This window comes from Lithobates pipiens, unplaced genomic scaffold (genome assembly GCF_037356315.1).
Source record: "Lithobates pipiens isolate NorthernLeopardFrog02 unplaced genomic scaffold, aLitPip1_a1.2 Scaffold_30, whole genome shotgun sequence".
Classification (NCBI taxonomy): Eukaryota; Metazoa; Chordata; class Amphibia; order Anura; family Ranidae; genus Lithobates; species Lithobates pipiens.
Window position 1 is genome coordinate 184,441,613 of NW_027507791.1, and position 18,809 is coordinate 184,460,421.

General features: G+C 52.2%; 40 non-coding genes and 32 pseudogenes across 40 annotated transcripts; all 72 read right to left on the reverse strand.

The window, feature by feature from the left end:
• Positions 1–103: 103 nt before the first annotated feature.
• LOC143952826 (5S ribosomal RNA) lies at positions 104–222 on the reverse strand. Its single transcript, XR_013267965.1, has one exon. It is a non-coding gene; the product is annotated as a 5S ribosomal RNA (ribosomal RNA).
• A 300-nt stretch (positions 223–522) lies between these two features.
• LOC143945977 (5S ribosomal RNA) lies at positions 523–641 on the reverse strand (annotated as a pseudogene).
• Positions 642–750: 109 nt separating this feature from the next.
• Positions 751–869, reverse strand: LOC143945664 (5S ribosomal RNA; annotated as a pseudogene).
• Positions 870–1,169: 300 nt separating this feature from the next.
• On the reverse strand, positions 1,170–1,288 carry LOC143946192 (5S ribosomal RNA; annotated as a pseudogene).
• A 109-nt stretch (positions 1,289–1,397) lies between these two features.
• LOC143953846 (5S ribosomal RNA) lies at positions 1,398–1,516 on the reverse strand. The gene has a single exon (XR_013268891.1). It is a non-coding gene; the product is annotated as a 5S ribosomal RNA (ribosomal RNA).
• A 271-nt stretch (positions 1,517–1,787) lies between these two features.
• LOC143954710 (5S ribosomal RNA) lies at positions 1,788–1,906 on the reverse strand. The gene has a single exon (XR_013269673.1). It is a non-coding gene; the product is annotated as a 5S ribosomal RNA (ribosomal RNA).
• Positions 1,907–2,016: 110 nt separating this feature from the next.
• On the reverse strand, positions 2,017–2,135 carry LOC143954472 (5S ribosomal RNA). The gene has a single exon (XR_013269461.1). It is a non-coding gene; the product is annotated as a 5S ribosomal RNA (ribosomal RNA).
• A 327-nt stretch (positions 2,136–2,462) lies between these two features.
• Positions 2,463–2,581, reverse strand: LOC143950847 (5S ribosomal RNA). Its single transcript, XR_013266176.1, has one exon. It is a non-coding gene; the product is annotated as a 5S ribosomal RNA (ribosomal RNA).
• A 109-nt stretch (positions 2,582–2,690) lies between these two features.
• On the reverse strand, positions 2,691–2,809 carry LOC143945202 (5S ribosomal RNA; annotated as a pseudogene).
• A 109-nt stretch (positions 2,810–2,918) lies between these two features.
• On the reverse strand, positions 2,919–3,037 carry LOC143954082 (5S ribosomal RNA). Its single transcript, XR_013269105.1, has one exon. It is a non-coding gene; the product is annotated as a 5S ribosomal RNA (ribosomal RNA).
• A 109-nt stretch (positions 3,038–3,146) lies between these two features.
• Positions 3,147–3,265, reverse strand: LOC143943822 (5S ribosomal RNA; annotated as a pseudogene).
• A 109-nt stretch (positions 3,266–3,374) lies between these two features.
• On the reverse strand, positions 3,375–3,493 carry LOC143947239 (5S ribosomal RNA; annotated as a pseudogene).
• A 109-nt stretch (positions 3,494–3,602) lies between these two features.
• On the reverse strand, positions 3,603–3,721 carry LOC143946746 (5S ribosomal RNA; annotated as a pseudogene).
• A 109-nt stretch (positions 3,722–3,830) lies between these two features.
• Positions 3,831–3,949, reverse strand: LOC143945882 (5S ribosomal RNA; annotated as a pseudogene).
• A 327-nt stretch (positions 3,950–4,276) lies between these two features.
• Positions 4,277–4,395, reverse strand: LOC143944434 (5S ribosomal RNA; annotated as a pseudogene).
• A 109-nt stretch (positions 4,396–4,504) lies between these two features.
• Positions 4,505–4,623, reverse strand: LOC143950848 (5S ribosomal RNA). The gene has a single exon (XR_013266177.1). It is a non-coding gene; the product is annotated as a 5S ribosomal RNA (ribosomal RNA).
• Positions 4,624–4,732: 109 nt separating this feature from the next.
• LOC143947236 (5S ribosomal RNA) lies at positions 4,733–4,851 on the reverse strand (annotated as a pseudogene).
• Positions 4,852–4,960: 109 nt separating this feature from the next.
• Positions 4,961–5,079, reverse strand: LOC143954083 (5S ribosomal RNA). The gene has a single exon (XR_013269106.1). It is a non-coding gene; the product is annotated as a 5S ribosomal RNA (ribosomal RNA).
• Positions 5,080–5,188: 109 nt separating this feature from the next.
• Positions 5,189–5,307, reverse strand: LOC143944697 (5S ribosomal RNA; annotated as a pseudogene).
• A 109-nt stretch (positions 5,308–5,416) lies between these two features.
• LOC143953576 (5S ribosomal RNA) lies at positions 5,417–5,535 on the reverse strand. Its single transcript, XR_013268645.1, has one exon. It is a non-coding gene; the product is annotated as a 5S ribosomal RNA (ribosomal RNA).
• A 109-nt stretch (positions 5,536–5,644) lies between these two features.
• Positions 5,645–5,763, reverse strand: LOC143948704 (5S ribosomal RNA). The gene has a single exon (XR_013265420.1). It is a non-coding gene; the product is annotated as a 5S ribosomal RNA (ribosomal RNA).
• A 109-nt stretch (positions 5,764–5,872) lies between these two features.
• On the reverse strand, positions 5,873–5,991 carry LOC143948355 (5S ribosomal RNA; annotated as a pseudogene).
• Positions 5,992–6,099: 108 nt separating this feature from the next.
• On the reverse strand, positions 6,100–6,218 carry LOC143944551 (5S ribosomal RNA; annotated as a pseudogene).
• Positions 6,219–6,545: 327 nt separating this feature from the next.
• Positions 6,546–6,664, reverse strand: LOC143946615 (5S ribosomal RNA; annotated as a pseudogene).
• Positions 6,665–6,774: 110 nt separating this feature from the next.
• LOC143952862 (5S ribosomal RNA) lies at positions 6,775–6,893 on the reverse strand. The gene has a single exon (XR_013267998.1). It is a non-coding gene; the product is annotated as a 5S ribosomal RNA (ribosomal RNA).
• Positions 6,894–7,220: 327 nt separating this feature from the next.
• On the reverse strand, positions 7,221–7,339 carry LOC143954330 (5S ribosomal RNA). The gene has a single exon (XR_013269332.1). It is a non-coding gene; the product is annotated as a 5S ribosomal RNA (ribosomal RNA).
• A 109-nt stretch (positions 7,340–7,448) lies between these two features.
• On the reverse strand, positions 7,449–7,567 carry LOC143954084 (5S ribosomal RNA). The gene has a single exon (XR_013269107.1). It is a non-coding gene; the product is annotated as a 5S ribosomal RNA (ribosomal RNA).
• A 109-nt stretch (positions 7,568–7,676) lies between these two features.
• LOC143943824 (5S ribosomal RNA) lies at positions 7,677–7,795 on the reverse strand (annotated as a pseudogene).
• A 109-nt stretch (positions 7,796–7,904) lies between these two features.
• LOC143943659 (5S ribosomal RNA) lies at positions 7,905–8,023 on the reverse strand (annotated as a pseudogene).
• A 109-nt stretch (positions 8,024–8,132) lies between these two features.
• Positions 8,133–8,251, reverse strand: LOC143948716 (5S ribosomal RNA). The gene has a single exon (XR_013265421.1). It is a non-coding gene; the product is annotated as a 5S ribosomal RNA (ribosomal RNA).
• Positions 8,252–8,360: 109 nt separating this feature from the next.
• LOC143945762 (5S ribosomal RNA) lies at positions 8,361–8,479 on the reverse strand (annotated as a pseudogene).
• Positions 8,480–8,588: 109 nt separating this feature from the next.
• Positions 8,589–8,707, reverse strand: LOC143944731 (5S ribosomal RNA; annotated as a pseudogene).
• A 327-nt stretch (positions 8,708–9,034) lies between these two features.
• On the reverse strand, positions 9,035–9,153 carry LOC143947346 (5S ribosomal RNA; annotated as a pseudogene).
• Positions 9,154–9,262: 109 nt separating this feature from the next.
• LOC143952559 (5S ribosomal RNA) lies at positions 9,263–9,381 on the reverse strand. The gene has a single exon (XR_013267724.1). It is a non-coding gene; the product is annotated as a 5S ribosomal RNA (ribosomal RNA).
• Positions 9,382–9,490: 109 nt separating this feature from the next.
• On the reverse strand, positions 9,491–9,609 carry LOC143949869 (5S ribosomal RNA; annotated as a pseudogene).
• Positions 9,610–9,718: 109 nt separating this feature from the next.
• Positions 9,719–9,837, reverse strand: LOC143944437 (5S ribosomal RNA). Its single transcript, XR_013265026.1, has one exon. It is a non-coding gene; the product is annotated as a 5S ribosomal RNA (ribosomal RNA).
• A 109-nt stretch (positions 9,838–9,946) lies between these two features.
• LOC143953556 (5S ribosomal RNA) lies at positions 9,947–10,065 on the reverse strand. Its single transcript, XR_013268627.1, has one exon. It is a non-coding gene; the product is annotated as a 5S ribosomal RNA (ribosomal RNA).
• Positions 10,066–10,174: 109 nt separating this feature from the next.
• Positions 10,175–10,293, reverse strand: LOC143947855 (5S ribosomal RNA; annotated as a pseudogene).
• A 109-nt stretch (positions 10,294–10,402) lies between these two features.
• LOC143952801 (5S ribosomal RNA) lies at positions 10,403–10,521 on the reverse strand. Its single transcript, XR_013267943.1, has one exon. It is a non-coding gene; the product is annotated as a 5S ribosomal RNA (ribosomal RNA).
• A 109-nt stretch (positions 10,522–10,630) lies between these two features.
• On the reverse strand, positions 10,631–10,749 carry LOC143953702 (5S ribosomal RNA). The gene has a single exon (XR_013268760.1). It is a non-coding gene; the product is annotated as a 5S ribosomal RNA (ribosomal RNA).
• A 109-nt stretch (positions 10,750–10,858) lies between these two features.
• Positions 10,859–10,977, reverse strand: LOC143954283 (5S ribosomal RNA). Its single transcript, XR_013269289.1, has one exon. It is a non-coding gene; the product is annotated as a 5S ribosomal RNA (ribosomal RNA).
• Positions 10,978–11,086: 109 nt separating this feature from the next.
• Positions 11,087–11,205, reverse strand: LOC143952979 (5S ribosomal RNA). Its single transcript, XR_013268104.1, has one exon. It is a non-coding gene; the product is annotated as a 5S ribosomal RNA (ribosomal RNA).
• A 109-nt stretch (positions 11,206–11,314) lies between these two features.
• On the reverse strand, positions 11,315–11,433 carry LOC143953024 (5S ribosomal RNA). The gene has a single exon (XR_013268144.1). It is a non-coding gene; the product is annotated as a 5S ribosomal RNA (ribosomal RNA).
• A 109-nt stretch (positions 11,434–11,542) lies between these two features.
• Positions 11,543–11,661, reverse strand: LOC143953610 (5S ribosomal RNA). The gene has a single exon (XR_013268676.1). It is a non-coding gene; the product is annotated as a 5S ribosomal RNA (ribosomal RNA).
• A 109-nt stretch (positions 11,662–11,770) lies between these two features.
• Positions 11,771–11,889, reverse strand: LOC143944449 (5S ribosomal RNA). Its single transcript, XR_013265027.1, has one exon. It is a non-coding gene; the product is annotated as a 5S ribosomal RNA (ribosomal RNA).
• Positions 11,890–11,998: 109 nt separating this feature from the next.
• On the reverse strand, positions 11,999–12,117 carry LOC143952560 (5S ribosomal RNA). The gene has a single exon (XR_013267725.1). It is a non-coding gene; the product is annotated as a 5S ribosomal RNA (ribosomal RNA).
• A 337-nt stretch (positions 12,118–12,454) lies between these two features.
• On the reverse strand, positions 12,455–12,573 carry LOC143953036 (5S ribosomal RNA). The gene has a single exon (XR_013268155.1). It is a non-coding gene; the product is annotated as a 5S ribosomal RNA (ribosomal RNA).
• Positions 12,574–12,682: 109 nt separating this feature from the next.
• Positions 12,683–12,801, reverse strand: LOC143949870 (5S ribosomal RNA; annotated as a pseudogene).
• A 109-nt stretch (positions 12,802–12,910) lies between these two features.
• Positions 12,911–13,029, reverse strand: LOC143944879 (5S ribosomal RNA; annotated as a pseudogene).
• A 327-nt stretch (positions 13,030–13,356) lies between these two features.
• LOC143954332 (5S ribosomal RNA) lies at positions 13,357–13,475 on the reverse strand. Its single transcript, XR_013269333.1, has one exon. It is a non-coding gene; the product is annotated as a 5S ribosomal RNA (ribosomal RNA).
• Positions 13,476–13,584: 109 nt separating this feature from the next.
• Positions 13,585–13,703, reverse strand: LOC143954085 (5S ribosomal RNA). Its single transcript, XR_013269108.1, has one exon. It is a non-coding gene; the product is annotated as a 5S ribosomal RNA (ribosomal RNA).
• Positions 13,704–13,812: 109 nt separating this feature from the next.
• LOC143943825 (5S ribosomal RNA) lies at positions 13,813–13,931 on the reverse strand (annotated as a pseudogene).
• A 109-nt stretch (positions 13,932–14,040) lies between these two features.
• On the reverse strand, positions 14,041–14,159 carry LOC143943660 (5S ribosomal RNA; annotated as a pseudogene).
• A 109-nt stretch (positions 14,160–14,268) lies between these two features.
• LOC143948729 (5S ribosomal RNA) lies at positions 14,269–14,387 on the reverse strand. Its single transcript, XR_013265422.1, has one exon. It is a non-coding gene; the product is annotated as a 5S ribosomal RNA (ribosomal RNA).
• A 109-nt stretch (positions 14,388–14,496) lies between these two features.
• LOC143945763 (5S ribosomal RNA) lies at positions 14,497–14,615 on the reverse strand (annotated as a pseudogene).
• A 109-nt stretch (positions 14,616–14,724) lies between these two features.
• LOC143944733 (5S ribosomal RNA) lies at positions 14,725–14,843 on the reverse strand (annotated as a pseudogene).
• Positions 14,844–15,170: 327 nt separating this feature from the next.
• Positions 15,171–15,289, reverse strand: LOC143947348 (5S ribosomal RNA; annotated as a pseudogene).
• Positions 15,290–15,398: 109 nt separating this feature from the next.
• Positions 15,399–15,517, reverse strand: LOC143952561 (5S ribosomal RNA). The gene has a single exon (XR_013267726.1). It is a non-coding gene; the product is annotated as a 5S ribosomal RNA (ribosomal RNA).
• A 109-nt stretch (positions 15,518–15,626) lies between these two features.
• On the reverse strand, positions 15,627–15,745 carry LOC143949871 (5S ribosomal RNA; annotated as a pseudogene).
• Positions 15,746–15,854: 109 nt separating this feature from the next.
• Positions 15,855–15,973, reverse strand: LOC143944462 (5S ribosomal RNA). The gene has a single exon (XR_013265029.1). It is a non-coding gene; the product is annotated as a 5S ribosomal RNA (ribosomal RNA).
• A 109-nt stretch (positions 15,974–16,082) lies between these two features.
• LOC143953557 (5S ribosomal RNA) lies at positions 16,083–16,201 on the reverse strand. Its single transcript, XR_013268628.1, has one exon. It is a non-coding gene; the product is annotated as a 5S ribosomal RNA (ribosomal RNA).
• A 109-nt stretch (positions 16,202–16,310) lies between these two features.
• On the reverse strand, positions 16,311–16,429 carry LOC143947856 (5S ribosomal RNA; annotated as a pseudogene).
• A 109-nt stretch (positions 16,430–16,538) lies between these two features.
• On the reverse strand, positions 16,539–16,657 carry LOC143952803 (5S ribosomal RNA). The gene has a single exon (XR_013267945.1). It is a non-coding gene; the product is annotated as a 5S ribosomal RNA (ribosomal RNA).
• A 109-nt stretch (positions 16,658–16,766) lies between these two features.
• LOC143953703 (5S ribosomal RNA) lies at positions 16,767–16,885 on the reverse strand. Its single transcript, XR_013268761.1, has one exon. It is a non-coding gene; the product is annotated as a 5S ribosomal RNA (ribosomal RNA).
• A 109-nt stretch (positions 16,886–16,994) lies between these two features.
• Positions 16,995–17,113, reverse strand: LOC143954285 (5S ribosomal RNA). The gene has a single exon (XR_013269291.1). It is a non-coding gene; the product is annotated as a 5S ribosomal RNA (ribosomal RNA).
• Positions 17,114–17,222: 109 nt separating this feature from the next.
• LOC143952980 (5S ribosomal RNA) lies at positions 17,223–17,341 on the reverse strand. The gene has a single exon (XR_013268105.1). It is a non-coding gene; the product is annotated as a 5S ribosomal RNA (ribosomal RNA).
• Positions 17,342–17,450: 109 nt separating this feature from the next.
• On the reverse strand, positions 17,451–17,569 carry LOC143953048 (5S ribosomal RNA). Its single transcript, XR_013268166.1, has one exon. It is a non-coding gene; the product is annotated as a 5S ribosomal RNA (ribosomal RNA).
• A 109-nt stretch (positions 17,570–17,678) lies between these two features.
• Positions 17,679–17,797, reverse strand: LOC143953612 (5S ribosomal RNA). The gene has a single exon (XR_013268678.1). It is a non-coding gene; the product is annotated as a 5S ribosomal RNA (ribosomal RNA).
• Positions 17,798–17,906: 109 nt separating this feature from the next.
• LOC143944474 (5S ribosomal RNA) lies at positions 17,907–18,025 on the reverse strand. Its single transcript, XR_013265031.1, has one exon. It is a non-coding gene; the product is annotated as a 5S ribosomal RNA (ribosomal RNA).
• Positions 18,026–18,134: 109 nt separating this feature from the next.
• Positions 18,135–18,253, reverse strand: LOC143951269 (5S ribosomal RNA). The gene has a single exon (XR_013266557.1). It is a non-coding gene; the product is annotated as a 5S ribosomal RNA (ribosomal RNA).
• Positions 18,254–18,362: 109 nt separating this feature from the next.
• LOC143946421 (5S ribosomal RNA) lies at positions 18,363–18,481 on the reverse strand (annotated as a pseudogene).
• Positions 18,482–18,590: 109 nt separating this feature from the next.
• Positions 18,591–18,709, reverse strand: LOC143945376 (5S ribosomal RNA; annotated as a pseudogene).
• Positions 18,710–18,809: the final 100 nt, after the last annotated feature.

Consider the following 18,809-nt stretch of genomic DNA (forward strand, 5'->3'; position numbering starts at 1 on the left):
GCACCCTACTTACAACTCTCTTTACAAAAGCCAAGGTGGTCACCTCGGGCAATCTAGAGGAAAAATACAGCAGGTCGCCAAAGCCAACAACATAATGGAAAAAAGCCTACGGCACCTGGTATTCCCAGGCGGTCTCCCATCCAGGTACTAACCAGGCCCAACCCTGCTTAGCATCTGAGATCAGATGAGATTGAGCGCTTTCAGGGTGATGTGGCCGTAGGCAATCTTGCACCCTACTTACAACTCTCTTGACAAAAGCCAAGGTGGTCACCTCGGGCAATCGAGAGGAAAAATAAAGCAGGTCGCCAAAGCCCACAACATAATGGAAAATAGCCTATGGCACCGGGTATTCCCAGGCTTAGCATCCGAGATCAGACGAGATCGAGCGCATTCAGGGTGATGTGGCAGTAGTCGATCTTGCACCCTACTTACAACTCTCTTGACAAAAGCCAAGGTGGTCACCTCGGGCAATCGAGAGGAAAAATACAGCAGGTCGCCAAAGCCAACAACATAATGGAAAAAAGCCTACGGCACCTGGTATTCCCAGGCGGTCTCCCATCCAGGTATTAACCAGGCCCGACCCTGCTTAGCATCCGACGTCAGACGAGATCGAGCGCATTCAGGGTGATGTGGCTGTAGGCGATCTTGCACCCTACTTACAACTCTCTTGACAAAAGCCAAGGTGGTCACCTCGGGCAATCGAGAGGAAAAATACAGCAGGTCGCCAAAGCCAACAACATAATGGAAAAAAGCCTACGGCACCTGGTATTCCCAGGCGGTCTCCCATCCAGGTACTAACCAGGCCCCACCCTGCTTAGCATCTGAGATCAGACTAGATTGAGCGCTTTCAGGGTGATGTGGCCGTAGGCAATCTTGCACCCTACTTACAACTCTCTTGACAAAAGCCAAGGTGGTCACCTCGGGCAATCGAGAGGAAAAATAAAGCAGGTCGCCAAAGCCCACAACATAATGGAAAATAGCCTATGGCACCGGGTATTCCCAGGCTTAGCATCCGAGATCAGACGAGATCCAGCGCATTCAGGGTGATGTGGCCGTAGGCTATCTTGCACCCTACTTACAACTCTCTTGACAAAAGCCAAGGTGGTCACCTCGGGCAATCGAGAGGAAAAATACAGCAGGTCGCCAAAGCCAACAACATAATGGAAAAAAGCCTACGGCACCTGGTATTCCCAGGCGGTCTCCCATCCAGGTACTAACCAGGCCAGACCCTGCTTAGCATCCGAGATCAACCGAGATCGAGCGCATTCAGGGTGATGTGGCTGTAGGCGATCTTGCACCCTACTTACAACTCTCTTTACAAAAGCCAAGGTGGTCACCTCGGGCAATCTAGAGGAAAAATACAGCAGGTCGCCAAAGCCAACAACATAATGGAAAAAAGCCTACGGCACCTGGTATTCCCAGGCGGTCTCCCATCCAGGTACTAACCAGGCCCAACCCTGCTTAGCATCTGAGATCAGATGAGATTGAGCGCTTTCAGGGTGATGTGGCCATAGGCAATCTTGCACCCTACTTACAACTCTCTTGACAAAAGCCAAGGTGGTCACCTCGGGCAATCGAGAGGAAAAATAAAGCAGGTCGCCAAAGCCCACAACATAATGGAAAATAGCCTATGGCACCGGGTATTCCCAGGCTTAGCATCCGAGATCAGACGAGATCGAGCGCATTCAGGGTGATGTGGCAGTAGTCGATCTTGCACCCTACTTACAACTCTCTTGACAAAAGCCAAGGTGGTCACCTCGGGCAAAGCCAACAACATAATGGAAAAAAGCCTACGGCACCTGGTATTCCCAGGCGGTCTCCCATCCAGGTACTTACCAGGCCCGACCCTGCTTAGCATCCGAGATCAGACGAGATTGAGCGCATTCAGGGTGATGTGGCCGTAGGTGATCTTGCACCCTACTTACAACTCTCTTGACAAAAGCCAAGGTGGTCACCTCGGGCAATCGAGAGGAAAAATACAGCAGGTCGCCAAAGCCAACAACATTAATGGAAAAAAGCCTACGGCACCTGGTATTCCCAGGTGGTCTCCCATCCAGGTACTTACCAGGCCCGACCCTGCTTAGCATCCGAGATCAGACGAGATTGAGCGCATTCAGGGTGATGTGGCCGTAGGTGATCTTGCACCCTACTTACAACTCTCTTGACAAAAGCCAAGGTGGTCACCTCAGGCAATGGAGAGGAAAAATACAGCAGATCGCCAAAGCCAACAACATAATGGAAAAAAGCCTACGGCACCTGGTATTCCCAGGCGGCCTCACATCCAGGTACCAACCAGGCCCGACCCTGCTTTGCATACGAGAACGAGCGCATTCAGGGTAATGTGGCCGTAGGCGATCTTGCACCCTATTTACAACTCTCTTGACAAAAGCCAAGCTGGTCACCTCGGGCAATCGAGAGGAAAAATACAGCAGGTCGCCAAAGCCAACAACATAATGGAAAAAAGCCTACGGCACCTGGTATTCCCAGGCGGTCTCCCATCCAGGTACTAACCAGGCCCGACCCTGCTTAGCATCCGAAATCAGACGAGATCGAGCGCATTCAGGGTGATGTGGCCGTAGGCAATCTTGCACCCTACTTACAACTCTCTTGACAAAAGCCAAGGTGGTCACCTCGGGCAATCGAGAGGAAAAATACAGCAGGTCGCCAAAGCCAACAACATAATGGAAAAAAGCCTACGGCACCTGGTATTCCCAGGCGGTCTCCCATCCAGGTATTAACCAGGCCCGACCCTGCTTAGCATCCGACGTCAGACGAGATCGAGTGCATTCAGGGTGATGTGGCTGTAGGCGATCTTGCACCCTACTTACAACTCTCTTGACAAAAGCCAAGGTGGTCACCTCGGGCAATCGAGAGGAAAAATACAGCAGGTCGCCAAAGCCAACAACATAATGGAAAAAAGCCTACGGCACCTGGTATTCTCAGGCGGTCTCCCATCCAGGTACTAACCAGGCCCGACCCTGCTTAGCATCCGAGATCAGACGAGATCGAGCGCATTCAGGGTGATGTGGCAGTAGGCGATCTTGCACCCTACTTACAACTCTCTTGACAAAAGCCAAGGTGGTCACCTCGGGAAATCGAGAGGAAAAATACAGCAGGTCGCCAAAGCCAACAACATAATGAAAAAAAGCCTACGGCACCTGGTATTCCCAGGCGGTCTCCCATCCAGGTACTAGCCAGGCCTGACCCTGCTTAGCATCCGAGATCAGACGAGATCGAGCGCATTCAGGGTGATGTGGCAGTAGGCGATCTTGCACCCTACTTACAACTCTCTTGACAAAAGCCAAGGTGGTCACCTCAGGCAATCGAGAGGAAAAATACAGCAGGTCGCCAAAGCCAACAACATAATGGAAGAAAGCCTACGGCACCTGGTATTCTCAGGCGGTCTCCCATCCAGGTATTAACCAGGCCCGACCCTGCTTAGCATCCGACGTCAGACGAGATCGAGCGCATTCAGGGTGATGTGGCTGTAGGCGATCTTGCACCCTACTTACAACTCTCTTGACAAAAGCCAAGGTGGTCACCTCGGGCAAACGAGAGGAAAAATACAGCAGGTCGCCAAAGCCAACAACATAATGGAAAAAAACCTACGGCACCTGGTATTCCCAGGTGGTCTCCCATCCAGGTACTAACCAGGCCCGTCCCTGCTTAGCATCCGAGATCAGACGAGATTGAGCGCATTCAGGGTGATGTGGCAGTAGTCGATCTTGCACCCTACTTACAACTCTCTTGACAAAAGCCAAGGTGGTCACCTCGGGCAATCGAAAGGAAAAATACAGCAGGTCGCCAAAGCCAACAACATAATGGAAAAAAGCCTACGGCACCTGGTATTCCCAGGCGGTCTCCCATCCAGGTACTAACCAGTCCCGACCCTGGTTAGCATCCGAGATCAGACGAAATCTAGTGCATTCAGGGTGATGTGGCCGTAGGCGATCTTACACCCTACTTACAACTCTCTTGACAAAAGCCAAGGTGGTCACCTCAGGCAATGGAGAGGAAAAATACAGCAGGTCGCCAAAGCCAACAACATAATGGAAAAAAGCCTACGGCACCTGGTATTCCCAGGCGGCCTCACATCCAGGTACCAACCAGGCCCGACCCTGCTTTGCATACGAGAACGAGCGCATTCAGGGTAATGTGGCCGTAGGCGATCTTGCACCCTATTTACAACTCTCTTGACAAAAGCCAAGCTGGTCACCTCGGGCAATCGAGAGGAAAAATACAGCAGGTCGCCAAAGCCAACAACATAATGGAAAAAAGCCTACGGCACCCGGTATTCCCAGGCGATCTCCCATCCAGGTACTAACCAGGCCCGACCCTGCTAAGCATCCGAGATCAGACGAGATCGAGCGCATTCAGGGTGATGTGGCCGTAGGAGATCTTGCACCCTGCTTAAAACTCTCTTGACAAAAGCCAAGGTGGTCACCTCGGGCAATCGAGAGGAAAAATACAGCAGGTCGCCAAAGCCAACAACATAATGGAAAAAAGCCTACGGCACCTGGTATTCCCAGGCGGTCTCCCATCCAGGTACTAACCAGGCCCGACCCTGCTTAGCATCCGAAATCAGACGAGATCGAGCGCATTCAGGGTGATGTGGCCGTAGGCAGTCTTGCACCCTACTTACAACTCTCTTGACAAAAGCCAAGGTGGTCACCTCGGGCAATCGAGAGGAAAAATACAGCAGGTCGCCAAAGCCAACAACATAATGGAAAAAAGCCTACGGCACATGGTATTCCCAGGCGGTCTCCCATCCAGGTATTAACCAGGCCCGACCCTGCTTAGCATCCGACGTCAGACGAGATCGAGTGCATTCAGGGTGATGTGGCTGTAGGCGATCTTGCACCCTACTTACAACTCTCTTGACAAAAGCCAAGGTGGTCACCTCGGGCAATCGAGAGGAAAAATACAGCAGGTCGCCAAAGCCAACAACATAATGGAAAAAAGCCTACGGCACCTGGTATTCTCAGGCGGTCTCCCATCCAGGTACTAACCAGGCCCGACCCTGCTTAGCATCCGAGATCAGACGAGATCGAGCGCATTCAGGGTGATGTGGCAGTAGGCAATCTTGCACCCTACTTACAACTCTCTTGACAAAAGCCAAGGTGGTCACCTCGGGAAATCGAGAGGAAAAATACAGCAGGTCGTCAAAGCCAACAACATAATGAAAAAAAGCCTACGGCACCTGGTATTCCCAGGCGGTCTCCCATCCAGGTACTAGCCAGGCATGACCCTGCTTAGCATCCGAGATCAGACGAGATCGAGCGCATTCAGGGTGATGTGGCAGTAGGCGATCTTGCACCCTACTTACAACTCTCTTGACAAAAGCCAAGGTGGTCACCTCAGGCAATCGAGAGGAAATATACAGCAGGTCGCCAAAGCCAACAACATAATGGAAAAAAGCCTACGGCACCTGGTATTCTCAGGCGGCCTCCCATCCAGGTACTAACCAGGCCCGACCCTGCTTAGCATCCGAGATCAGACGAGATCGAGCGCATTCAGGGTGATGTGGCCGCAGGCGATCTTGCACCCTACTTACAACTCTCTTGAAAAAAGCCAAGGTGGTCACCTCGGGCAATCGAGAGGAAAAATACAGCAGGTCGCCAAAGCCAACAACATAATGGAAAAAAGCCTACGGCACCTGGTATTCCCAGGCGGTCTCCCATCCAGGTACTAACCAGGCCAGACCCTGCTTAGCTTCCGAGATCAGACGAGATCGAGCGCATTCAGGGTGATGTGGCCGTAGGCGATCTTGCACCCTACTTACAACTCTCTTGACAAAAGCCAAGGTGGTCACCTCGGGCAATCGAGAGGAAAAATACAGCAGGTCGCCAAAGCCAAAAACATAATGGAAAAAAGCCTACGGCACCTGGTACTCCGAGGCGGTCTCCCATCCAGGTACTAACCAGGACCGACAATGCTTAGCATCCGAGATCATACGAGATCGAGCGCATTAAGGGTGATGTGGCCGCAGGCAATTTAGCACCCTACTTACAACTCTCTTGACAAAAGCTAAGGTGGTCACCTCGGGCAATCGAGAGGAAAAATACAGCAGGTCGCCAAAGCCAACAACATAATGGAAAAAGCCTACGGCACCTGGTATTCCCAGGCGGTCTCCCATCCAGGTACTAACCATGCCAGACCCTGCTTAGCATCCGAGATCAGACGAGATCGAGCGCATTCAGGGTGATGTAGCCGTAGGCGATCTTGAACCCTACTTACAACTCTCTTGACAAAAGCCAAGGTGGTCACCTCGGGCAATCGAGAGGAAAAATACAGCAGGTCGCCAAAGCCAACAACATAATGGAAAAAAGCCTACGGCACTTGGTATTCCCAGGCGGTCTCCCATCCAGGTAATAACCAGGCCCGACAATGCTTAGCATCGGAGATCGAGCGCATTGTGGGTGATGTGGCCGTAGGTGATCTTGCACCCTACTTACAACTCTCTTGACAAAAGCCAAGGTGGTCACCTCGGGCAATCAAGAGGAAAAATACAGCAGGTCGCCAAAGCCAACAACATAATGGAAAAAAGCCTACGGCACCTGGTATTCCCAGGCGGTCTCCCATCCAGGTACTAACCAGTCCCGACCCTGGTTAGCATCCGAGATCAGACGAAATCTAGCGCATTCAGGGTGATGTGGCCGTAGGCGATCTTGCACCCTACTTACAACTCTCTTGACAAAAGCCAAGGTGGTCACCTCGGGCAATCGAGAGGAAAAATACAGCAGGTCGCCAAAGCCAACAACATTAATGGAAAAAAGCCTACGGCACCTGGTATTCCCAGGCGGTCTCCCATCCAGGTACTTACCAGGCCCGACCCTGCTTAGCATCCGAGATCAGACGAGATTGAGCGCATTCAGGGTGATGTGGCCGTAGGCGATCTTGCACCCTACTTACAACTCTCTTGACAAAAGCCAAGGTGGTCACCTCAGGCAATGGAGAGGAAAAATACAGCAGGTCGCCAAAGCCAACAACATAATGGAAAAAAGCCTACGGCACCTGGTATTCCCAGGCGGCCTCACATCCAGGTACCAACCAGGCCCGACCCTGCTTTGCATACGAGAACGAGCGCATTCAGGGTAATGTGGCCGCAGGCGATCTTGCACCCTATTTACAACTCTCTTGACAAAAGCCAAGCTGGTCACCTCGGGCAATCGAGAGGAAAAATACAGCAGGTCGCCAAAGCCAACAACATAATGGAAAAAAGCCTACGGCACCCGGTATTCCCAGGCGGTCTCCCATCCAGGTACTAACCAGGCCCGACCCTGCTAAGCATCCGAGATCAGACGAGATCGAGTGCATTCAGGGTGATGTGGCTGTAGGCGATCTTGCACCCTACTTACAACTCTCTTGACAAAAGCCAAGGTGGTCACCTCGGGCAATCGAGAGGAAAAATACAGCAGGTCGCCAAAGCCAACAACATAATGGAAAAAAGCCTACGGCACCTGGTATTCTCAGGCGGTCTCCCATCCAGGTACTAACCAGGCCCGACCCTGCTTAGCATCCGAGATCAGACGAGATCGAGCGCATTCAGGGTGATGTGGCAGTAGGCAATCTTGCACCCTACTTACAACTCTCTTGACAAAAGCCAAGGTGGTCACCTCGGGAAATCGAGAGGAAAAATACAGCAGGTCGCCAAAGCCAACAACATAATGAAAAAAAGCCTACGGCACCTGGTATTCCCAGGCGGTCTCCCATCCAGGTACTAGCCAGGCCTGACCCTGCTTAGCATCCGAGATCAGACGAGATCGAGCGCATTCAGGGTGATGTGGCAGTAGGCGATCTTGCACCCTACTTACAACTCTCTTGACAAAAGCCAAGGTGGTCACCTCAGGCAATCGAGAGGAAAAATACAGCAGGTCGCCAAAGCCAACAACATAATGGAAAAAAGCCTACGGCACCTGGTATTCTCAGGCGGCCTCCCATCCAGGTACTAACCAGGCCCGACCCTGCTTAGCATCCGAGATCAGACGAGATCGAGCGCATTCAGGGTGTTGTGGCCGCAGGCGATCTTGCACCCTACTTACAACTCTCTTGAAAAAAGCCAAGGTGGTCACCTCTGGCAATCGAGAGGAAAAATACAGCAGGTCGCCAAAGCCAACAACATAATGGAAAAAAGCCTACGGCACCTGGTATTCCCAGGCGGTCTCCCATCCAGGTACTAACCAGGCCAGACCCTGCTTAGCTTCCGAGATCAGACGAGATCGAGCGCATTCAGGGTGATGTGGCCGTAGGCGATCTTGCACCCTACTTACAACTCTCTTGACAAAAGCCAAGGTGGTCACCTCGGGCAATCGAGAGGAAAAATACAGCAGGTCGCCAAAGCCAAAAACATAATGGAAAAAAGCCTACGGCACCTGGTACTCCGAGGCGGTCTCCCATCCAGGTACTAACCAGGCCCGACTCTGCTTAGCATCCGAGATCATACGAGATCGAGCGCATTAAGGGTGATGTGGCCGCAGGCAATTTAGCACCCTACTTACAACTCTCTTGACAAAAGCCAAGGTGGTCACCTCGGGCAATCGAGAGGAAAAATACAGCAGGTCGCCAAAGCCAACAACATAATGGAAAAAAGCCTACGGCACCTGGTATTCCCAGGCGGTCTCCCATCCAGGTACTAACCATGCCAGACCCTGCTTCGCATCCGAGATCAGACGAGATCGAGCGCATTCAGGGTGATGTGGCCGTAGGCGATCTTGAACCCTACTTACAACTCTCTTGACAAAAGCCAAGGTGGTCACCTCGGGCAATCGAGAGGAAAAATACAGCAGGTCGCCAAAGCCAACAACATAATGGAAAAAAGCCTACGGCACTTGGTATTCCCAGGCGGTCTCCCATCCAGGTAATAACCAGGCCCGACAATGCTTAGCATCGGAGATCGAGCGCATTGTGGGTGATGTGGCCGTAGGTGATCTTGCACCCTACTTACAACTCTCTTGACAAAAGCCAAGGTGGTCACCTCGGGCAATCAAGAGGAAAAATACAGCAGGTCGCCAAAGCCAACAACATAATGGAAAAAATCCTACGGCAGCTGGTATTCCCAGGCGGTCTCCCATCCAGGTATTAACCAGGCCCGACCCTGCTTAGCATCCGAGATCAGACGAGATCGAGCGCATTCAGGGTGATGTGGCTGTAGGCAATCTTGCACCCTACTTACAACTCTCTTGACAAAAGCCAAGGTGGTCACCTCGGGCAATCGAGAGGAAAAATACAGCAGGTCGCCAAAGCCAACAACATAATGGAAAAAAGCCTACGGCACCTGGTATTCCCAGGCGGTCTCCAATCCAGGTACTAACCAGGCCCGACCCTGCTTAGCATCCGAGATCAGACGAGATCGAGCGCATTCAGGGTGATGTGGCCGTAGGCGATCTTGCACCCTACTTACAACTCTCTTGACAAAAGCAAAGGTGGTCACCTCGGGCAATCAAGAGGAAAAATACAGCAGGTCGCCAAAGCCAACAACATAATGGAAAAAAGCCGACGGCACCTAGTATTCCCAGGCGGTCTCCCATCCAGGTACTCACCAGGTCAGATCCTGCTTAGCATGCAAGATCAGATGAGATCGAGCGCATTCAAAGTGAGGTGGCCGTAGGCAATCTTGCCCACTACTTACAACTCTCTTGACAAAAGCCAAGGTGGTCACCTCGGGCAATCGAGAGGAAAAATACAGCAGGTCGCCAAAGCCAACAACATAATGGAAAAAAGCCTACGGCACCTGGTATTCCCAGGCGGTCTCCCATCCAGGTACTAACCAGGCCCAACCCTGCTTAGCATCCGAGATCAGACGAGATCGAGCGCATTCAGGGTGATGTGGCCGCAGGCGATCTTGCACCCTACTTACAACTCTCTTGAAAAAAGCCAAGGTGGTCACCTCGGGCAATCGAGAGGAAAAATACAGCAGGTCGCCAAAGCCAACAACATAATGGAAAAAAGCCTACGGCACCTGGTATTCCCAGGCGGTCTCCCATCCAGGTACTAACCAGGCCAGACCCTGCTTAGCATCCGAGATCAGATGAGATCGAGCGCATTCAGGGTGATGTGGCCGTATGCGATCTTGCACCCTACTTACAACTCTCTTGACAAAAGCCAAGGTGGTCACCTCGGGCAATCGAGAGGAAAAATACAGCAGGTCGCCAAAGCCAAAAACATAATGGAAAAAAGCCTACGGCACCTGGTACTCCCAGGCGGTCTCCCATCCAGGTACTAACCAGGCCCGACACTGCTTAGCATCTGAGATCATACGAGATCGAGCGCATTAAGGTTGATGTGGCCGCAGGCAATTTAGCACCCTACTTACAACTCTCTTGACAAAAGCCAAGGTGGTCACCTCGGGCAATCGAGAGGAAAAATACAGCAGGTCGCCAAAGCCAATAACATAATGGAAAAAAGCCTACGGCACCTGGTATTCCCAGGCGGTCTCGCATCCAGGTACTAACCAGGCCCGACCCTGCTTAGCATCCGAGATCAGACGAGATCGAGCGCATTCAGGGTGATGTGGCCGTAGGCGATCTTGCACCCTACTTACAACTCTCTTGACAAAAGCCAAGGTGGTCACCTCGGGCAATCGAGAGGAAAAATACAGCAGGTCGCCAAAGCCAACAACATAATGGAAAAAAGCCTACGGCACCTGGTATTCCCAGGCGGTCTCCCATCCAGGTACTAACCAGGCCCGTCCCTGCTTAGCATCCGAGATCAGACGAGATCGAGCGCATTAAGGATGATGTGGCCGCAGGCAATTTAGCATCCTACTTACAACTCTCTTGACAAAAGCCAAGGTTGTCACCTCGGGCAATCGAGAGGAAAAATACAGCAGGTCGCCAAAGCCAACAACATAATGGAAAAAAGCCTACGGCACCTGGTATTCCCTGGCGGTCTCGCATCCAGGTACTAACCAGGCCCGACCCTGCTTAGCATCCGAGATCAGACGAGATCGAGCGCATTCAGGGTGATGTGGCCGTAGGCGATCTTGCACCCTACTTACAACTCTCTTGACAAAAGCCAAGGTGGTCACCTCGGGCAATCGAGAGGAAAAATACAGCAGGTCGCCAAAGCCAACAACATAATGGAAAAAAGCCTACGGCACCTGGTATTCCCAGGCGGTCTCCCATCCCGGTACTAACCAGGCCCGACCCTGCTTAGCATCCGAGATCAGATGAGAGCGGGCGCATTCAGGATAATGTGGCCGTAGGCGCTCTTGCTCCCTACTTACAATTCTCTTGACAAAAGCCAAGGTGGTCACCTCGGGCAATCGAGAGGAAAAATACAGCAGGTCGCCAAAGCCAACAACATAATGGAAAAAAGCCTACGGCACCTGGTATTCCCAGGCGGTCTCCCATCCAGGTACTAACCAGGCCCGACCCTGCTTAGCATCCGAGATCAGACGAGATCGAGCGCATTCAGGGTGATGTGGCCGTAGGCGATCTTGCACCCTACTTACAACTCTCTTGACAAAAGCCAAGGTGGTCACCTCGGGCAATCCAGAGGAAAAATATAGCAGGTCGCCAAAGCCAACAACATAATGGAAAAAAGCCTACGGCACCCGGTATTCCCAGACGGTCTCCCATCCAGGTACTAACCAGGCCCCACGCTGCTTAGCATCCGAGATCAGACGAGATCGAGCGCATTCAGGGTGATGTGGCCGTAGGCAATCTTGCACCCTACTTACAACTCTCTTGACAAAAGCCAAGGTGGTCACCTCGGGCAATCGAGAGGAAAAATACAGCAGGTCGCCAAAGCCAACAACATAATGGAAAAAAGCCTACGGCACCTGGTATTCCCAGGCGGTCTCCCATCCAGGTACTAACCAGGCCCAACCCTGCTTAGCATCCGAGATCAGACGAGATCGAGCGCATTCAGGGTGATGTGGCCGCAGGCGATCTTGCACCCTACTTACAACTCTCTTGACAAAAGCCAAGGTGGTCACCTCGGGCAATCGAGAGGAAAAATACAGCAGGTCGCCAAAGCCAACAACATAATGGAAAAAAGCCTACGGCACCTGGTATTCCCAGGCGGTCTCCAATCCAGGTACTAACCAGGCCCGACCCTGCTTAGCATCCGAGATCAGACGAGATCGAGCGCATTCAGGGTGATGTGGCCGTAGGCGATCTTGCACCCTACTTACAACTCTCTTGACAAAAGCAAAGGTGGTCACCTCGGGCAATCAAGAGGAAAAATACAGCAGGTCGCCAAAGCCAACAACATAATGGAAAAAAGCCGACGGCACCTAGTATTCCCAGGCAGTCTCCCATCCAGGTACTCACCAGGTCAGATCCTGCTTAGCATGCAAGATCAGATGAGATCGAGCGCATTCAAAGTGAGGTGGCCGTAGGCAATCTTGCCCACTACTTACAACTCTCTTGACAAAAGCCAAGGTGGTCACCTCGGGCAATCGAGAGGAAAAATACAGCAGGTCGCCAAAGCCAACAACATAATGGAAAAAAGCCTACGGCACCTGGTATTCCCAGGCGGTCTCCCATCCAGGTACTAACCAGGCCCGACCCTGCTTAGCATCCGAGATCAGACGAGATCGAGCGCATTCAGGGTGATGTGGCCGTAGGCGATCTTGCACCCTACTTACAACTCTCTTGACAAAAGCAAAGGTGGTCACCTCGGGCAATCAAGAGGAAAAATACAGCAGGTCGCCAAAGCCAACAACATAATGGAAAAAAGCCGACGGCACCTAGTATTCCCAGGCGGTCTCCCATCCAGGTACTCACCAGGTCAGATCCTGCTTAGCATGCAAGATCAGATGAGATCGAGCGCATTCAAAGTGAGGTGGCCGTAGGCAATCTTGCCCACTACTTACAACTCTCTTGACAAAAGCCAAGGTGGTCACCTCGGGCAATCGAGAGGAAAAATACAGCAGGTCGCCAAAGCCAACAACATAATGGAAAAAAGCCTACGGCACCTGGTATTCCCAGGCGGTCTCCAATCCAGGTACTTACCAGGCCCGACCCTGCTTAGCATCCGAGATCAGACGAGATTGAGCGCATTCAGGGTGATGTGGCCGTAGGCGATCTTGCACCCTACTTACAACTCTCTTGACAAAAGCCAAGGTGGTCACCTCAGGCAATGGAGAGGAAAAATACAGCAGGTCGCCAAAGCCAACAACATAATGGAAAAAAGCCTACGGCACCTGGTATTCCCAGGCGGCCTCACATCCAGGTACCAACCAGGCCCGACCCTGCTTTGCATACGAGAACGAGCGCATTCAGGGTAATGTGGCCGCAGGCGATCTTGCACCCTATTTACAACTCTCTTGACAAAAGCCAAGCTGGTCACCTCGGGCAATCGAGAGGAAAAATACAGCAGGTCGCCAAAGCCAACAACATAATGGAAAAAAGCCTACGGCACCCGGTATTCCCAGGCGGTCTCCCATCCAGGTACTAACCAGGCCCGACCCTGCTAAGCATCCGAGATCAGACGAGATCGAGTGCATTCAGGGTGATGTGGCTGTAGGCGATCTTGCACCCTACTTACAACTCTCTTGACAAAAGCCAAGGTGGTCACCTCGGGCAATCGAGAGGAAAAATACAGCAGGTCGCCAAAGCCAACAACATAATGGAAAAAAGCCTACGGCACCTGGTATTCTCAGGCGGTCTCCCATCCAGGTACTAACCAGGCCCGACCCTGCTTAGCATCCGAGATCAGACGAGATCGAGCGCATTCAGGGTGATGTGGCAGTAGGCAATCTTGCACCCTACTTACAACTCTCTTGACAAAAGCCAAGGTGGTCACCTCGGGAAATCGAGAGGAAAAATACAGCAGGTCGCCAAAGCCAACAACATAATGAAAAAAAGCCTACGGCACCTGGTATTCCCAGGCGGTCTCCCATCCAGGTACTAGCCAGGCCTGACCCTGCTTAGCATCCGAGATCAGACGAGATCGAGCGCATTCAGGGTGATGTGGCAGTAGGCGATCTTGCACCCTACTTACAACTCTCTTGACAAAAGCCAAGGTGGTCACCTCAGGCAATCGAGAGGAAAAATACAGCAGGTCGCCAAAGCCAACAACATAATGGAAAAAAGCCTACGGCACCTGGTATTCTCAGGCGGCCTCCCATCCAGGTACTAACCAGGCCCGACCCTGCTTAGCATCCGAGATCAGACGAGATCGAGCGCATTCAGGGTGTTGTGGCCGCAGGCGATCTTGCACCCTACTTACAACTCTCTTGAAAAAAGCCAAGGTGGTCACCTCTGGCAATCGAGAGGAAAAATACAGCAGGTCGCCAAAGCCAACAACATAATGGAAAAAAGCCTACGGCACCTGGTATTCCCAGGCGGTCTCCCATCCAGGTACTAACCAGGCCAGACCCTGCTTAGCTTCCGAGATCAGACGAGATCGAGCGCATTCAGGGTGATGTGGCCGTAGGCGATCTTGCACCCTACTTACAACTCTCTTGACAAAAGCCAAGGTGGTCACCTCGGGCAATCGAGAGGAAAAATACAGCAGGTCGCCAAAGCCAAAAACATAATGGAAAAAAGCCTACGGCACCTGGTACTCCGAGGCGGTCTCCCATCCAGGTACTAACCAGGCCCGACTCTGCTTAGCATCCGAGATCATACGAGATCGAGCGCATTAAGGGTGATGTGGCCGCAGGCAATTTAGCACCCTACTTACAACTCTCTTGACAAAAGCCAAGGTGGTCACCTCGGGCAATCGAGAGGAAAAATACAGCAGGTCGCCAAAGCCAACAACATAATGGAAAAAAGCCTACGGCACCTGGTATTCCCAGGCGGTCTCCCATCCAGGTACTAACCATGCCAGACCCTGCTTCGCATCCGAGATCAGACGAGATCGAGCGCATTCAGGGTGATGTGGCCGTAGGCGATCTTGAACCCTACTTACAACTCTCTTGACAAAAGCCAAGGTGGTCACCTCGGGCAATCGAGAGGAAAAATACAGCAGGTCGCCAAAGCCAACAACATAATGGAAAAAAGCCTACGGCACTTGGTATTCCCAGGCGGTCTCCCATCCAGGTAATAACCAGGCCCGACAATGCTTAGCATCGGAGATCGAGCGCATTGTGGGTGATGTGGCCGTAGGTGATCTTGCACCCTACTTACAACTCTCTTGACAAAAGCCAAGGTGGTCACCTCGGGCAATCAAGAGGAAAAATACAGCAGGTCGCCAAAGCCAACAACATAATGGAAAAAATCCTACGGCAGCTGGTATTCCCAGGCGGTCTCCCATCCAGGTATTAACCAGGCCCGACCCTGCTTAGCATCCGAGATCAGACGAGATCGAGCGCATTCAGGGTGATGTGGCTGTAGGCAATCTTGCACCCTACTTACAACTCTCTTGACAAAAGCCAAGGTGGTCACCTCGGGCAATCGAGAGGAAAAATACAGCAGGTCGCCAAAGCCAACAACATAATGGAAAAAAGCCTACGGCACCTGGTATTCCCAGGCGGTCTCCAATCCAGGTACTAACCAGGCCCGACCCTGCTTAGCATCCGAGATCAGACGAGATCGAGCGCATTCAGGGTGATGTGGCCGTAGGCGATCTTGCACCCTACTTACAACTCTCTTGACAAAAGCAAAGGTGGTCACCTCGGGCAATCAAGAGGAAAAATACAGCAGGTCGCCAAAGCCAACAACATAATGGAAAAAAGCCGACGGCACCTAGTATTCCCAGGCGGTCTCCCATCCAGGTACTCACCAGGTCAGATCCTGCTTAGCATGCAAGATCAGATGAGATCGAGCGCATTCAAAGTGAGGTGGCCGTAGGCAATCTTGCCCACTACTTACAACTCTCTTGACAAAAGCCAAGGTGGTCACCTCGGGCAATCGAGAGGAAAAATACAGCAGGTCGCCAAAGCCAACAACATAATGGAAAAAAGCCTACGGCACCTGGTATTCCCAGGCGGTCTCCCATCCAGGTACTAACCAGGCCCAACCCTGCTTAGCATCCGAGATCAGACGAGATCGAGCGCATTCAGGGTGATGTGGCCGCAGGCGATCTTGCACCCTACTTACAACTCTCTTGAAAAAAGCCAAGGTGGTCACCTCGGGCAATCGAGAGGAAAAATACAGCAGGTCGCCAAAGCCAACAACATAATGGAAAAAAGCCTACGGCACCTGGTATTCCCAGGCGGTCTCCCATCCAGGTACTAACCAGGCCAGACCCTGCTTAGCATCCGAGATCAGATGAGATCGAGCGCATTCAGGGTGATGTGGCCGTATGCGATCTTGCACCCTACTTACAACTCTCTTGACAAAAGCCAAGGTGGTCACCTCGGGCAATCGAGAGGAAAAATACAGCAGGTCGCCAAAGCCAAAAACATAATGGAAAAAAGCCTACGGCACCTGGTACTCCCAGGCGGTCTCCCATCCAGGTACTAACCAGGCCCGACACTGCTTAGCATCTGAGATCATACGAGATCGAGCGCATTAAGGTTGATGTGGCCGCAGGCAATTTAGCACCCTACTTACAACTCTCTTGACAAAAGCCAAGGTGGTCACCTCGGGCAATCGAGAGGAAAAATACAGCAGGTCGCCAAAGCCAATAACATAATGGAAAAAAGCCTACGGCACCTGGTATTCCCAGGCGGTCTCGCATCCAGGTACTAACCAGGCCCGACCCTGCTTAGCATCCGAGATCAGACGAGATCGAGCGCATTCAGGGTGATGTGGCCGTAGGCGATCTTGCACCCTACTTACAACTCTCTTGACAAAAGCCAAGGTGGTCACCTCGGGCAATCGAGAGGAAAAATACAGCAGGTCGCCAAAGCCAACAACATAATGGAAAAAAGCCTACGGCACCTGGTATTCCCAGGCGGTCTCCCATCCAGGTACTAACCAGGCCCGTCCCTGCTTAGCATCCGAGATCAGACGAGATCGAGCGCATTAAGGATGATGTGGCCGCAGGCAATTTAGCATCCTACTTACAACTCTCTTGACAAAAGCCAAGGTTGTCACCTCGGGCAATCGAGAGGAAAAATACAGCAGGTCGCCAAAGCCAACAACATAATGGAAAAAAGCCTACGGCACCTGGTATTCCCTGGCGGTCTCGCATCCAGGTACTAACCAGGCCCGACCCTGCTTAGCATCCGAGATCAGACGAGATCGAGCGCATTCAGGGTGATGTGGCCGTAGGCGATCTTGCACCCTACTTACAACTCTCTTGACAAAAGCCAAGGTGGTCACCTCGGGCAATCGAGAGGAAAAATACAGCAGGTCGCCAAAGCCAACAACATAATGGAAAAAAGCCTACGGCACCTGGTATTCCCAGGCGGTCTCCCATCCCGGTACTAACCAGGCCCGACCCTGCTTAGCATCCGAGATCAGATGAGAGCGGGCGCATTCAGGATAATGTGGCCGTAGGCGCTCTTGCTCCCTACTTACAATTCTCTTGACAAAAGCCAAGGTGGTCACCTCGGGCAATCGAGAGGAAAAATACAGCAGGTCGCCAAAGCCAACAACATAATGGAAAAAAGCCTACGGCACCTGGTATTCCCAGGCGGTCTCCCATCCAGGTACTAACCAGGCCCGACCCTGCTTAGCATCCGAGATCAGACGAGATCGAGCGCATTCAGGGTGATGTGGCCGTAGGCGATCTTGCACCCTACTTACAACTCTCTTGACAAAAGCCAAGGTGGTCACCTCGGGCAATCCAGAGGAAAAATATAGCAGGTCGCCAAAGCCAACAACATAATGGAAAAAAGCCTACGGCACCCGGTATTCCCAGACGGTCTCCCATCCAGGTACTAACCAGGCCCCACGCTGCTTAGCATCCGAGATCAGACGAGATCGAGCGCATTCAGGGTGATGTGGCCGTAGGCAATCTTGCACCCTACTTACAACTCTCTTGACAAAAGCCAAGGTGGTCACCTCGGGCAATCGAGAGGAAAAATACAGCAGGTCGCCAAAGCCAACAACATAATGGAAAAAAGCCTACGGCACCTGGTATTCCCAGGCGGTCTCCCATCCAGGTACTAACCAGGCCCAACCCTGCTTAGCATCCGAGATCAGACGAGATCGAGCGCATTCAGGGTGATGTGGCCGCAGGCGATCTTGCACCCTACTTACAACTCTCTTGAAAAAAGCCAAGGTGGTCACCTCGGGCAATCGAGAGGAAAAATACAGCAGGTCGCCAAAGCCAACAACATAATGGAAAAAAGCCTACGGCACCTGGTATTCCCAGGCGGTCTCCCATCCAGGTACTAACCAGGCCAGACCCTGCTTAGCATCCGAGATCAGATGAGATCGAGCGCATTCAGGGTGATGTGGCCGTAGGCGATCTTGCACCCTACTTACAACTCTCTTGACAAAAGCCAAGGTGGTCACCTCGGGCAATCGAGAGGAAAAATACAGCAGGTCGCCAAAGCCAAAAACATAATGGAAAAAAGCCTACGGCACCTGGTACTCCCAGGCGGTCTCCCATCCAGGTACTAACCAGGCCCGACCCTGCTTAGCATCTGAGATCATACGAGATCGAGCGCATTAAGGTTGATGTGGCCGCAGGCAATTTAGCACCCTACTTACAACTCTCTTGACAAAAGCCAAGGTGGTCACCTCGGGCAATCAAGAGGAAAAATACAGCAGGTCGCCAAAGCCAATAACATAATGGAAAAAAGCCTACGGCACCTGGTATTCCCAGGCGGTCTCGCATCCAGGTACTAACCAGGCCCGACCCTGCTTAGCATCTGAGATCAGACGAGATCGAGCGCATTCAGGGTGATGTGGCCGTAGGTGATCTTGCACCCTACTTACAACTCTCTTGACAAAAGCCAAGGTGGTCACCTCGGGCAATCGAGAGGAAAAATACAGCAGGTCGCCAAAGCCAACAACATA